General features: G+C 39.4%; 2 pseudogenes; one reads left to right on the top strand and one right to left on the bottom strand.

Moving 5' to 3' along the window:
- The window catches only part of LOC102870882, a 12144-nt pseudogene extending 7861 nt beyond the window's left edge, over nucleotides 1-4283 (bottom strand).
- A 7434-nt stretch (nucleotides 4284-11717) lies between these two features.
- On the top strand, nucleotides 11718-15311 carry LOC102870325 (annotated as a pseudogene).
- The last annotated feature ends 570 nt before the right edge of the window (nucleotides 15312-15881 follow it).

The following is a 15881-nucleotide window of genomic DNA, read 5'->3' as shown; positions in this document are numbered from 1 at the left end:
TGATCATTTAACATTCTGCCAAAAGCATCCTTAGCCAGTTTGGCATGCTTCACCACATTGCAGACACTTTCAGCCTGTGGCACAAGGGCATCTGGAAGGGTCTGGGAGACAGAACACACAGACTTGCATCCCTCCAGTCCACTGCATCATTCTTTACAAGTTCTGCCATATGTTTGCAGTTCACAGATATCCTCACATGTTTTCCCCACAAATCCCGGAGGGCAAATGCATTGTCTTCATGGCAGACACCATTGTTGAAATAGTCAATTCAAGGATAGTTGAATTCATGTACCCACAGATGAGCTTCCCATTTCCAGACCATCACCCTGGTGAAGGCAGAGGTGGAAAGATTTTCTCCTATGTACCTGGTCAAGTCCACTCTAGAATCTTGGGGCTGAGCATGTGACAGATGCACTTCTAAAATATTGGGGACTTCATGACAGGGCACAGAATGGATATAGAAACCTTTTTTTTTAATCACTGCATCTTCTTAACCAACATCTCTTTGAAAGATATGTTCATTTTATCACCCCGTCCACAGTTGTAGGTAAAGTTGCTGGTAGGAAAGAAGCTTGTTAGTCCATCTTCATAATCTATGTTTATCAAACCTGCCCTTGACTTGTGCTTCAGAAATAAGCACTATTGATTTTACTAGCCTCTTTCCTCTTCCAGACAACTTTTGTAGCCCATTTTCTGGTTGCATCTTGAGTATCTTCCAGTGGATCTTGGTGTTGATTTATTAGGGCTTCCAAGTTGCTTTCTATTGTGATGGTCTCATTCGGATATCATGCCAAGGCAATGCAGCTGAGGGATGTTTCAGCATCCTTCACAAGAAACAAGAGGAAGAGAATTGATCAGGGTCAGGTTCATGGCACCTTCCACTGCCCCTGTAGCAAGAAGCAGAGCTTCCACAGATTCTTTATTCTTATTATTCTTATATCCTCTTTTTCTTTTTCTTGGACTTTACCACTTGAGTGCATACTGACTGAACTTCTTACTACTAGCATCTACAGTTCTTTCCTATTTTGGTTCGGGGGTTTTTGAAAAGAAAAAAAGTTACAGAGGCCATCTTGAACAAAGTACTAAAGACCAGCCAATGAAGGAAGAAACAGTCTCTTTAACAAATGATGTTGGCAAAACTGAATTTATTTCTGCAGAAAAAATTGAAACTGTTTCCATACCTAGCACGATAGTTCAAAAACTAGCTCAAAATATATCAAATACCTAAATATTAATGCTAAGACTGTAAACTTCCTGGAAGATAAACTCAAAAAGCTCAGACTCATTGCTGTTGAACTATATGTTCCCATTTTCCTCCCTCAGAGTTGAAATTATTCATCTTTCTTTTTCAGAGCTTAGGGAAAAAAACAAGGAGACCTAATTATCTTTACATATATATAGCCATCAAATACAATTTAAAAGGCATGAACAGCAGAAATAAATTAAATAATGGAACTTCCTAAAAATAAAACATTTATGCTAATCAAAGATTTTATCAAAAGAATAAAATATATAGGTTGATAAATTTACAGGCTACAAAATGCATTCCATGCCTCTATGACAGAAAATCATGTGAGGAAAACCATCTGCAGTTGATTTTTCAAAATATTTCCTGTCATATATTTATGTACGTAAAGAAATTTTAAAAATCTTAGCGTGATTCATATCAACTACAATTATCTTTGGGAAGTAGAGAGGCGTGCAGAGGGGGAAATGATGAAAAGAGATATCTTACTTTATCCCTTGCTCATGATTTGAATCTTCTCTAACAACAAATAATTTGAGTATTTACTTTGGAGAGAATTCTGGATATCACAGACAACTAGACATTTAACTACTAGCTAAAAGGCTGGAGGCTCAAACCCAACCAGAGGTGCCTCAGGAATTGTTTTTGCCCAGTAATTTTCTTCTAAAAAGTCACCGCTTTGAAAACTCTATGGAGCAGAAGCAGTTAGTTATATGACATTGCTATCTGTGAGTCAGATTTCACTCCATGGCAAACATTTTAATCATAAAATTTTGAAAGTTATTTCCACTAGGTGGTAGCAGAGATTCACCGTCAATACCACAGTCTGAAAGGGAAGGGCAAAAAAGAAAGCACATTTATTCTGACGGTGATGCCTTTTATAAGGCCCTGCGGTTTGAATCCACCAGCACTCAATGGGAGAAAGATGAACAGTGTCTTGCTGTAATAATTTATAGCTTCAGAAACCCTATGGAGGGTTGTTGCTATGAGTCCAGCTCAGTGAGTTTGAGTTTTGAAATGAAGAATCAAATGCAACGTTTTAAAAAATGTAAAACAATACACATTAGGCACTTAGGAGTAACACTCTTTAAATTGTGCTTCCTTTAGCCTTTTCTTCTGTAAACTGGTCTAGGATGTTCCAGTGTTTATAAAGGAATGATGGCAATCCAAAAGATAGAAACTGGAAAAGAGATAAGGACACTGACAATAAGTATATATATGTATTTTTTTCCTTCTTGTTATAGTAATATTGTAGCAATCAAAACTGGGCCTGCATACATTTAATCTCCTTGTGTTCCCTGAACAAACTAAGACATGATTGCTGTGAAGAAAAACCATAAATAGTCTGTATTATCTTTACCTAATGTGCAACACGCGCCTGTAAAGTGGTCTTCATGCCCTTGTCTTGTTGGGGGTTATTTTTGGGGTTTTTTTTTTATCCATGCTGTTTATTCTCTTCCATCCTCAATTGAGTGTCAGCTCTGACAATTGAATAACAGCATAAGATCCAGATTTTTCTCACTATTTCTCTTCACTAGTGGTCTGATTTGGTTTCTAGTGTCTACCCATTGCCAGTATTGCAGGAAGCCCTCAAAATGAATTGCCAGATTAACTTCACCATACTGTATACCAGCATGATCTGAAATACACTAGCATTAATCCACAATCCTTGAATGCATTCCACTAGACCTTGATTCACACCCCACCCTTTCACTCTTCTCCTCCCTCCAGCTATGCCTTATTTAATTTTTTTTCTGTTCTAACTAGTACCAATTCCAGCAAAGTCACAAGTCTGCCTCCTTCATTGTTACTAAAAATTCTTGGCAAACTGTTCTAGGAATCCTTGGCATTTTAATAAATGACACTGCTCCTTTTGTGACTAGTGGTAAACCAGGTCTATTTATAAATTCAAAAGACTCCAGCTCTGGGTCACTTAATTTGAATTGTTCTGTGATTTTACTCCAATCCCTTCCCTACAGCAATTTTCTCACTTATTGTTTAAAACCAGTTGCCATAGAGTCAACTGAGACTCATAGCAACCCCATATGTGCCAGAGTAGAACTGTGCTCTATAGAATTTTCAGTGTCTGTTTTTTTTTCAGAAGTAGGCCTTGAAGCTTTTCTCCCAAGGCACTTCCGGTCAGACTCAAACCTTCAACCTTTCTGTTAGCAATCTAGCAAGTTAACTGCTTGCACCACACAGTCTTCTGCTTATTCACTTTCAGATTTGGTGTCTTCCCTGTTCCTGTGCTCTTTCTTCAGTGCTTGGGTTTGGTGTCTTACTTGCTCATTTTTCTCTTTTTGGTGCCCGAGTACCCTGTTTAGTTCCTTTTCTCAGTACCCTTAGACCTCTTTCGCTCCTAATTGCCCCTCAGTTCTTTCTTTTTGTTCTCTGTGGCCTTCATAGGTGAAGATGTGTTACTACTTTTGGATGAGGAAAAAAGTTTTACTACTTTTTTCACATGATTTTCTTACGGCACACTTGTGTTGAGTCTGGGCTCTTTTCTACTTATTCTGAATAAACTGAGCATTCCTGGATCATGTATTAGTGGAAGATTCCTGTTGAATGGGGGCGGGAGAGGCAGGTTTTACAATCCAAGAACTTGTCCTCTATTGCTACGGCAATGAACTTTGCTTTAAAATATAGTGCATTCAGGACTCTGACTTTCCAGACTTAACATATTTCAGCAGGGATCCTCCCATTTTATTAGAATGCAACAAGAAAATTGTGAATAACTAAGCTTTTAAGGTATCCTGCACTAATGTAAGATTAACATTTCATAATACATTAAGGAGGGAAAAGACTTTCTTTTAATAGAGCCAAGTAATGATAGCTTCTTTATCAAACATAAGTCTTTTGTTGCCTTTTCCTGTCTGTTTCTGCAATTTATGACCAGGAATTAAGTCTCCCCTTAAGCCAAGACATACGGATGGCCCCATCTCTCCTGCATATTGTTAAGACCAGATCAACTGTTCTGGGATGTGATGGCTGACCAGAGCAACTAGGCAAGATACTGTAAAAATTCCTCACATTCCATTGTTCTAGCCCTCCCTTATATAAATCCCACTCCAATAATCTCAAAAAGAGAGACAGATTTGGGAAGCCCATACTCCATGTACCAATGTGTAATAAAATTGCTTTTCCATTCTATCCTCTGTCTCCAAGATTATTTTGAGTTTTGGTGTGTTGTTTTTTACAGCAGGCATCAGACCCACAGCTTCCTGTTAACAAGAATTCTTCTACATTCCAGAGATTTCTCTTGGGCTTAGGAGATAATGTCTTTGAAGATTTGCTGCTTTGGAACATCCAGGACTGTCTTTGCTTTGTTTTGTTAGTTCCCCCAGCATCCTGTACTTCATCATAGATCCTGTGGACCATTCCATCTAGGCTGGCACCTTTCTTAGAGAGTATTTGCAAACCATTTCTGAAATCTCACCACTAATTTCCCCCACATTCTCATTTCTTCCCATGGAAACATTTTATCTCCCTGTGCCTAGCTCTGCTAGCCTCAATTACTTTGGGCAGAAAAGACACATATTTTGGTATGTAACTAAATTATTAAGTAACCAAATTTAGTACTTTAGTGATAATGTAACTCTGACTTCAGAAAAGTACAATACTTGTGAATTTTTTTCTGTCACACCAGACAAGAAGCACTGAAGCTTCCCTCTCTTTATAAGTTGTTAGGAGCCATTGAGCCAACTATAACTCAAAGCCTTTCTATCTTTTTTTTTTTTAAAAAAAAGGTTATGTTTACTATCTAGCACTATAACCCAGTCTAAGGCTCTCCCACACAGCTGGAAGAAGGGTGGGGAGAGTGAGGATGTGGGGAGGTGGAAGAAGCTCTCAATCACGGCTCCATTTTTGCTCTTAATCAACTCAGGATCTAGCAAACAGGAACCTTGGGATCCAGCTGAAGGGCAACCTCACTGAGGCCACTGGCCTGAGGCTTTCAGGGAGAGCTGATCCACAAGCAGCAAGGAACCATCAAAAGTTAGGTAGCTTCTCCTTAGCGTACAAGTCCTTCTCAATAGCCTCAAGTTTTGTGGCCAGGTTTCGTATCTCCTAAGTTCTGAGCCCAAAATATTCCAGCAATGTTTTCAAAAGTAAATCCAAGCAGGTACTGGAGCATGATGTTGGTGGAGAGGGTGAGGAAGTGACAAATACGACCATAGCTGCCAAGTCAGTCCCGAAGCCATTCTATCTTGTTGAAGATCTTTCTCTTTTTCTCTGGCCCTCCACCTTTCCCAGCATCATGTCTTTTTCAAAGGACTAGCCCCTCTTGAGAACATGCTCAAAGTATGTGAGACACAGTTTCACCATCCTGGCCTCTAAAGAGAAACTTGGTTGCAGTTGCACTTCCTCCAAGAAAGATTTGTTTGTTCTTTTGACAGCCCATGAGATGTTTCTATATTCTTCCCAACAAAATTCAAAGTCATTGTTTCATCTTCTGTCATCTTTATTCATTGTCTAACTTTCAGATACATAGGAAGTAACTGGAAAGACCTTGACTTGGATCAGGGTTATCTCAATCTTTAAACTGAAACACTGATTGTTCCTTAGAACTTTAAAGAGGTTCTTTTTGTAGTTATTTTGTTCTTTTCTTCTTTTTTTAAATTTAATTAATTTTAATGAAAGTTTACAGATACTTAGGGTTTCCAGTCATTCATTGTTGCACTTTTCTCCTTACCTTCCCCCTCCCCCTCAATTCATTCTTCTCCTTGAAAAGTAAAAGAAAAACACTTTCATTGTTATGTAATCCCTCCCCCCCCAATTCCACTCCACTGTGCAGCCTTCATTCTGGACTCCTGTCATGACAATAATGCCGAATCATAAATCCCTTGTAAACAGTTCTCTCCCTCATCTGTTTCAATGCAGTATATATCATTCCTCCCCTCCTTAGAGAGGTTCTTGACATCCCAATTAAACACATCTTTTGATTTCTTGACCATTGTTAGCACAGGTCTTGGTTGTGGATCCAAAAAAAATCAAATGCTTGACAACTTCAATCTTCCCTCCAACTTTTCAAACGTATACAGTATAAAATTATTCTACTGGACTTATTATTAAACAAAGACTGTCTAATGATTAGCCAAGCAAGGAGTTCAGACTTACGGAAGGTGAGTCCTTGCTGAGCATAAGAATAAGCTCACGAGAGAAAAAAAGTTGACTAAGACAGGTCTGTTTGGGCTTTAGAAGAAGTGTTTGTGCCTCTGTGTAGTATTAAAGGTTTATTGTTCAAGACAGCTTTCCCAGCCAGTGACTGACTTTGCCATGTGGATGGGCAAGAATATAAGAATAAAGTGTGTTAGTCTCTCCACAAAGGAATTGGCTGGTCTCACCATCAAAATGAGCAGATTCTGCAGCAGAATTTGAGACTCTCATCACCAGCAAACAATGCTCTTCCAGACTAGAGATTCTTACATCAGCCAGACCTGAAGGAGAGCAGCAGCAGTAGAGAACCAGAAACCTGACATGAGACAGACTTGACCTTAGAACGCTACTCCATGGAACCAGAGCCAGAAGCCTTAACCCAAGTTTGTTGAAAGACTTAGGGGGAGAACCACAATTAGCAGAAGTAAGAGCTTTGTAACACTGGCCTAAAGCCATGAGGCTGAAGGGCCTGTGAGCACACTCCAGAAGCTGTCCTGACTGAGAGATTATGCCCAGTTGCCAACTGAAATTATGTCTTGTTAACTTCCCTAATAAAATCCATAACTGTGAGTAGATTCTATGTGCTCTGTGAGCTATCATAACAGATTTCAGACCCCATAGAGTAGTAAGGTCGGTGTTGGAATTAGTAGAAAGAGTTGCAGGAGCATCGGACACATGTTTGATCTCACAGGAATTGGTTTTGTGCTGTGGGTGATGATGATGATGATGATGATGATGATGATGGCAGTTCCCCATTGTGGAGTTAGTAGAGGCCAGATATGGCCCATCCTCATTGACCTTTGCTTTTTTACACTGTGTAATCCTTCCCTACTCAACTCATTGCCCTTGTGTTGGACTCAACTCATAGCTAGCTCTACATCAGTTTTGAGAGGCTGTAAATTGCAAAGGAGGAGATTGCTCATAATTTTCAGGAGGCAACATTGGTGGATTAGGACATTCAGAGAGAAGCACAGAAAATACCACTGGAACTCTCTGATTTTTCACTAGGTAGATCAAAATGTTGTTGCTAAAGAATGATTTTTACTGAAAATCAAGACCTTTTAGAAACTAAAAAAATTGTGGTTTATTTTATTGATTTTTAATCTGATGGCTTTACCAGCAAACTTGAATGCATCAGAATAATTGGATTGGTATGACAGATTTCTGAGACCTCTCTTTTCCACTAGAGTTTTTCATTCTGTAAGTCAAGGTAGAAATAACCAATAGATTAGAGTCAGTGTTGGTCTCCCACCCTTGGTACATGTGTCTTGACCCACCCCTTTCCCTGCTCCATCAGCATTCACTTCTACTTCCACCTACTCCATTCAACACCTATCTTCCCTATCCACTCCTTGATGTGATGGCTTATATCTCAATCTTTCGGGGCTTCTGTGATTCTGAACACCTCAAACTGCTGCCAATTTCTTCTGATGTGAGAAATATTTCTTGAGTTTAGGAGTTGTTGTTGTTGTTATAGTTGTTATGTGCCGTCGAGTCGCTTGCGACTCATAGCGACCCTATGTACAACCACCCTAAACTCTGTTCTGTCCTGTGCCAATCACACTGTCTCTGACACTCACATCCCGATTACCCCAGTCACTGAATCAATCCACCTCATAGAGGGTCTTCCCCTCCTGCGCTGTCCCTCCACCTTACTAAGCATGATGTCCCTCTCCAAGGACCTGCCTCTCCTTACAACATGTCCAAAGTATGTTAGCCAGAGCCTCAGAATCCTTGCCTCCAAGGAGCCGCACAGTTTAACCCTCTCCAGGATGAATCTGTTTGTTTTCCTAGCAGTCCATGTACCCTCAATACTATTCTCCAGCACCATAGCTCAAAGGCATCAATTCTCCTTAGTCATTGTCCAACTCTGATGTATAACAAGTGATAGCAAAGACCATGGCCTGTATCAGATGCACCTCAGTCTCCAGAGTGCCACCATTGCTCTTCAATACTTTGGAGAGGTCCCTAACAGCAGACTTTCCCATGGCAATACGTCTTTTAATTTCCTGGCTACTGGTGACAAGGGTGTTGACTGTGGAGTCAAGTAAACTAAAGCTGTGTACAATCTCAGTCTCTTCACCATCCATCCTGATGCTGCCAATTGGCCCAATGGTGAGAATCTTTGCCTTCTTGACATTGAGCCTCAATCCATATTGGAGGCTGCAGTCCTTGACTCTCTGCAACAAGTGCTTTAGGTCCTCCTCAGTTTCAGGAAGCAGTGTTGTGTCATCTGCATAACACAAATTGTTGGTAGATCTTCCACCAATCTTGACCCCACATTTCTTGAGGAGTTTAGGAGTAGGTAAGTCCAAATACCAGGTACTAATATCAGGAAAGGCTTCAAATTTCAGATGGTTTTGAGAAGTCCTTAACCTTGAACTTCTGCTTCAGGATTGACTTCTTGTGGCTTAGGGCCTCTTCCCCTCAATTTGTACTATACTGTAGATACAATGGAATCATTTCCCAGGGGAAGGTGGTGTATCCTATAGATTTTGTGCATCTTGGCTGAAAGTGGAGAGTACCAGAGGAATGTTTATCTGTGTTTCATTGACTATGCAAAGGCATTTGACTGTGTGGATCACAACAAACTGTAGCTGATTCTGAGAAAAATGGGAATCCCAGAACATTTGTTTGAGCTTATGTGAAGCCTGTACTTGGACCAGGAGGCAGTCCCCAGAACAGATCAAGGAAACACTACATGGTTCAAAATTGGGAAGGATGTACTCCAGGGATGTATCTTATCTCCATAACTTTTCTTTTTTTTTTCTCCATACCTTTTCAGTCTATATACAGAGCAGATTATTTGGGAGGCTGGGCTCTATGAGGAGAAATATGGCATCAGAATTAGAGGAACACTCATCAACAATCTGCGTTATGCTAATGACACAACCCTGCTTGCTGAAACTGAGGAGGACCTGAAGTGCTTGCTGCAGAAGGTCAAGGACTGCAGCCTTCAATATGGATTGAAGTTTAACATCAAGAAAACAAAGATTCTCACCACTGGGCCAATTGGCAGCATCATAATGGATGGTGAAGAGATTGAGATTGTTGGTAGCTTCATTTTGCTTGTCTTTGCAATCAACACTCTTGGTACCGGCAGCCAGGAAATTAAAAGACAAGTTGCACTGGAAAAATCTGCTGTCAGAGACCACACCTAAGTACTGAAGAGCAATAATGCCAGTCTGGAGACTAAGGTGCACACGATACAGGTCATGGTCTTTGCAATTACTTGTTTTACACTGGAAAGCTGGACAATGAGTAAGGATGATAGAAGAAGAACTGATGCCTTTGGGCTGTGGTGTTGGAGAAGAGTATTAAATATGTCATGAACTTCTAGGAGAACAAACAATTTCATCCTAGAGAGGGTGAAGCCAGGCTCCTCCTTGGAAGCAAGGATTCTAAAGCTTTGTCTGACATACTCCTGGCATGTTGCAAGAAGGGACCAGTCCTTCGAGAGGAATGTCATGTTTGGGAGGATGGAGGGACAGCACAACAGAAGAAGACCCTTGATAAGATGGATTGATTCAATGACTGGAGTCATGGGGGTAGGTGTGTCAGAAACAATAAGATTGGCACAGAATAGAGCAGGGTTCGGGGCTGTTGTACATAGGGTCACTATGAGCCACAGGCAACTCTATGACACATAACAACAACAAGTCAAGGTTGGGACCCATGTGAGAAACTGTATTTCTATATTTCTAACAAGTCCCCAAGTTATGAAAAACTGATAGTCCAAGGACATATTTAGAGAACCACTGGAGTATGAAAAGAACTAGTATAATTCTATCATATTGGAATTATTTTTTCTAAGTTGATCAAGTTAAAATTTTATCTGTGTGAGAGTGATTGGTCCTTCATGAGAAATGAGGTTGAGTACATATTCCCATCCTGTTGATAGACACAATGCAGAATGCAAAGGTTCTAATGGGTTGGTTTTCTTCAAAAAAAAAGGATCACAGTCCAGCACTCCAAGATTTAACAGAGGGGGAAAGACCCATAGGGAAGCTGTCATCTTTATAGGAGCAAATCATCAAGTCTTTTTTTAACTGCTACATTTTGGTAAGAAAATAACATTTGGTGACTTGGAGAGGGTGCAGCCAGAGTGCTCTTTGGAGGCAAGAATGATGAAGCTTCCCCTCAAGTACTTTGGGCATATTGCTAGAAGGTGCTATTTCGTGGAAAAGGACATGATGATGGGAAGGGTGGAGGGTCAGTGAAGGAGAAGAAGACCCTCAACCAGGTGGATTGATACAATGACTGCTACAATAAACTCGTGTGTGTCAGGAAGTGTGTGAATTACATAGGATAGAACAGGGTTCAGATCATAGTGTCACTATGAGTCATACTCAAATCGACAACACCTAACAACAACAATATTCTGGTGAACCAAACTAAACTTAATCCCACTGGCACTTAACTTGTTTCAGACTCAAACTCTTCATCAGGTTTCCCAGGCTTGTGAATCCTTTTTGAAGGAGACATTCTTTGTTAGTTAACTTTGTTAGTTAACTCTCAACTTTTCTAGATGTTATTGTTTTTTTATTTGAAATTTCTTTTCCCCTGTGCAAAAGCCTACTGGAACTGTTGGTCTAGCATTTTTATATCCTTATTCATGAGCAATATTAACTCATAATTTTTCTTTCTTGTAGTATCTTTGTCAGAGTTTAGAATAAAGATTATACTAGCCTCATAAAATGAGTAGGATATTATTATAGATTGAAATATGTCCCCTCAAAAATAGGTAAGACATTGCATTGCCAACTCAAAGATATGCAGATCGAATCCACCAGCTGCTCCATGGAGAATGGTAATTTCCTCCTGTGCAACTTACTGCCTCTGAAAACCCACTGGAGGGTCAGCTATGGATCAATTCAAAGTCAACAGCACACAATAACAACACCTGCAAAATATGTGTCAGTTTGGCTGGCCATGGTTCTCAGTGGTCTGGCAGTTGCGTACAAAGAGCACACAATGACCTTGTCAATCAATAGGAAAGAAAACTTAAAAGTGTTTTAAACTATAATTGAGTTACTGCTAGGTTTGCTCTGAGTCATCAGTGTGCAATCATCTCAGGATATGATGTAATATAATCAGCCAATCAGATGCAAGAAGACTAAGGTGAGATGTTACATCCTTATTCAGGTCATAGCCCTGATGAGATGTAAAGGGAGTTCCTCTGGGTGTGATCTGTATTCCCTTTTACCCTACAAGAGATAAATGAAGAGAGCTGTCAAGTCTGAACTGACTCATAGCTGACTGTGTATTGGGTTTTCAGAAGTTGTAAATTGCACAGGAAGAGATTGTCCACCTTTCTCCTTTGGAGAAGTTGGTGGATTTAAACAGTATGGTTTTGGGGGGTTGGCAGCACAACTTCCTGCACACTAAGTCACCAGATAGATTTCGTTACTGAGAAGGCAATAGAGAAATATTTGAAGGAGAAAAGGATTCAGGAAAAATCAGCAGTCTGCAGGCCTGCAAAAGAAGGGTTAACTGTTGGTGGGACTCTAAAATGGTACAGCAACTCTGGAAGGCAGTTTGGTGCTCTTCCTCAAAAAGCTGAACATAGAAATTCCATATGACCCCACTATTCCACTGCTTGGAATAAGCCCCTAAAATATTAGAACTGAGGCACAAATGGAGACTTGTACACCAATGTTCATAGCAGTGTTATTCACCATCCAAGAACATGGAAACAGCCCAAATGTCCAAACACAAGCAAATGGATTGAGAAATTAGCATTCACATGATAGAATACTATGCAGCATGCAGGAGCAATAATTTTGTAAATCACTACCTAACTTTTGCCTTCTGAGGGAAAGTGTTATGCTGAGTGTACTAACTCAGTTCCATAAGACAAATACTGTATAAAGCCATTATTGTAGAAATAGAAAGATAACTAGAAAACATGTATGAGGATGCAAGGCAGGGTAGCAGAGGGATTAGGATGGGAGGGAAGTAATCATGATGGGGGGAAGAAAGTGATGGGTAAAGGAAATGGGAAAGATCTGGTGTGAAAAGCAATGTATACAAACTTTGAAAGTAAACCAGTATAAAACAAAAATATTATTTAAAAAAAGAGATAAGTGGAGAGAGAAGTAGAGGGATACCTCTGTACCACCAAGACAAAAAGATCCAGAATATAGTAGGTCCTTTGACTGAAGTCCCTCTTCTAAGAACCTCATAGACTCATTGAAGACTAATGCCCAAATATACAGAGATCTCCATGGAACACTGGATGTGACTGGGGGAGGTCGGGGAAGATCAAGATCTTTTCTTAGGAGGAGCAGAAATATAAAGTCTTCCCCTTAAGCTAGTACCTTGAATTCAGATTTCCAGCCTCCTACCTGAATTTAAAAATCATCTCAAGAATAGATTTGATGCACTGAACACTAATGATCAAAGGTCAGCTGAGTTGTGAAATGACATCAAGGATATCATTCATGAAGAAAGCAAAACATTACAAATACAGAAGAGAAAGAAAATATCCAAATGGATGTCAGAAGAGACTCTGAGAAGTCACCAGGATGTATAGAAGCAAATGGAAGAAATGCTAAAATAAAAAGATGAACTTTGGTTCATCATTTCAAAGGACAGCATGAGAAGACAAAGTAAAATATTATAATCAAATGTGCAAAGAGCTGAAGCAAGAAAATCACTAGCAGAAAAAGCTCAACATTTCTCAAAATCGAAGAACTAAAGAACAAATTAAGGTTTGAGTTGCAATACTGAAAGTCTATGGGCAAAATCTTGAATGATGCAGGAATCCTCAAAAGAAGATAGAAGGAGTACACAGTCACTGTACCCAAAAGAACGGGTCAACACTGAACCATTTCAGGTAGTAGTATATAATCAAGAACCAATTTTAAATAAAGAAGACATTCAAGCTGCACTGAAAGCATTTACCAAAAAAATGAGGCCCCAGAAATTGACTGGATCCTGACTGAAATCTTTTAACAAAGAGATGCAGCCCTGGACCTGCTCACTTCTCTATGCCAAGAAATTTGGAAGACAGTTAGCTGGTCTACTGACTGGAAGAAACCCATATTTGTTTCCATGTTTAAAAAAAAAAGTTATTCAGGATAATATTGACATATTTAACATATCAAACATGCAAGTGAAATCTTGCTGAAGATTATTCAGAAAGGTTGGAAGATACATTGACAAGAACTTCCAGAAATTCAAGCTGGTTTCAGAAGAGGCTATCACCTGAGAGCTTCATTGCTGATGTCAAATGGATCTTGGCTGAAAGCAGGGAATACCAGAAATGTGTTTGTTGTGGTTGTTGTTAGGTAACATTGAGTTGACTATGACTCACCGTGACCTTGTGACTAACAGATCTGAAACCTGCCCCCTACTGTCATCCTCATGATCTCCGTCCTGCTTAAGCCCATTGTGATAGTCACTGTTTCAGTCCATCTTGTTGAGGGTCTTTCTTTCACTGATCCTCTCTACCTTTCCCAATATGAAGTTACTCTCCCAAAATAAGTGAGAAAATTACACCAAATTTGCCTCTGAGGAGCAAATTTACCTCTAAGGTTGTACTTCTTCTGAAACAGATTTGTTCTTTTGGCAGTCCATGGTCTACTGAATGTCCTTTTCTACCACCACAGTCAAAGACATTCTTCTGTCATCCTTATTCATTGTCCAACTTTCAAATGGACAAGAAGAAAGACATTTATATGTCTTTAATTGACTGTGCAAAGACATTTGACTGAATTGATCATAATAAATTATGGATAACATTGAGAAGAATGACAATCCAAACATCTAATTGTTTTCACACAAGACCTATTCATAGGTCAAAAAAGCAAATGTCCAAACAGAACAAACTGTATGGTTTAAAAATCCAGAAAGGCATTTATCAAGGTTACATCTCTTTTCCATATCTATACAATGTGTATGCTGAGCAAATTCTTTGAGAAGTTAGACTCTATGAAGAAGAATTGGAATTGGAGTAAGATTAACCAACAACCTGCATTATGCAGATGACACTCTTGCTTACAGAAAATGAAGAGGACTTTTAGCACTTACTACAGAAGATCAAAATCAGTCTTCAATGTGGATTACATTTTAACATCAAGAAAACAAAAGTCAAGTCTTCAACACTAGACCAAAAGGCACTATCATGATAGATGGAGAAAAACTTTAAACTGTCAATTATTTCGTCTTATTTGAATCCACAGTCACTATCCATGGTGGCAGCAGTAAAAAAAATCAAAAGATGTATTACATTGGGAAAATTGGCTGTCAAGAACCTTGCCAAAGAGCTAAAAAGCAATGAAGTCAGTTTCAAGACTAAGGTGCACCTGACCCAGGTTGTAGTGTTTTCAGTTGCTTCTTATATATGTAAAATTTGGCAAACACATAAGAATGGCCAAAGACAAATCTGTGCCTTTGAATTATGATGTAGGAGAAGAGAATGGAACATCCCTTGGACTGCCAAAAGAATAAATAAGTTTGGGCCACAATCAGGCAAAGGGCCTGACTGTAGCAGTGGCTGTGAGCGACCAAGATGGAGACAAGTTTAGACTCTTAGGGGAAAAGCCTGTGACCAAAAGGGGTTTAAAAAAAGAAGCAGGTTCTGAAGTTCACTCTTGATTGTACCCATCCAGTAGAAGATGGAATCATGGATGCTGCTAATTTTGAGCAGTTTCTTCAAGAAAAAAAATCAAGGTTAATAGAAAAGCTGGTAATCTCGGAGGAGGGGTTGTAACCATCGAGAGAAGCAAGAGCAAGATAACTGTAACTTCTGAGGTGACTTTTTCCAAATGGTATTTTAAATATCTCACCAAAAATATTTAAAGAAGAATACAATTGGTTGTACGTAGTTGCTAACAGCAAAGAAAGTTATGAATTATGTTAATTCTAGAGTAACCAAGAGGAAGAAGAGGAAGAAGATGAGGATTAATCTCATTTATCTTGGATATTTTGTATAAACTCTTGAATAAAACATGGGAACAAAAAAAGTAAATACGTTTGTCTTGAAGGAAATGTAACCAAGATGTTTCTCAGTGATGCTTTCTCAGGTACATTGGCCCTGTTGTCAAGAGTTGCCAGTCCTTGGAAAAGACATCATGCTGGAAAAGGTGGAAGGTCAGAGAAAGAGAAGACCCTCAAACAAGACAGACTGACAAAGTGACTGTAACAATGCAGTCCAGCATATCAGAGAACAGGATTCCTCAGACTAGGGCAAGGTTCAGCTCTGTTGTTCATTGGCTCCAATCTCCTTTTCTCTCTAAGACTGGTTTTTCTGGCAGCAAGCTGCAAAACTACGTTTTCCCAGTAACTGTAGCACTAGATAACCAAAACAGAGATGGATTCCTCTTTTATATCATGAAAGAATTTCTGTAACATTGGAATTATCTTCCCCTTATGTTTTTGATGAAATCTTGCTGGTGTACAAATCTGAATATGAAGTTACCTTTGTAGGATGATATTCAGCAATTACTTTCTTCTGCAGACAGATATTGAAATTGAG

The sequence above is a fragment of the Elephantulus edwardii genome, unplaced genomic scaffold (genome assembly GCF_000299155.1).
Source record: "Elephantulus edwardii isolate Elephantulus edwardi_28Jun2011 unplaced genomic scaffold, EleEdw1.0 scaffold00017, whole genome shotgun sequence".
In the NCBI taxonomy this organism is placed as follows: domain Eukaryota; kingdom Metazoa; phylum Chordata; class Mammalia; order Macroscelidea; family Macroscelididae; genus Elephantulus; species Elephantulus edwardii.
The sequence above is the reverse complement of the archived record's forward strand: the minus strand, read 5'-3'. Positions and strand labels throughout refer to the sequence as shown.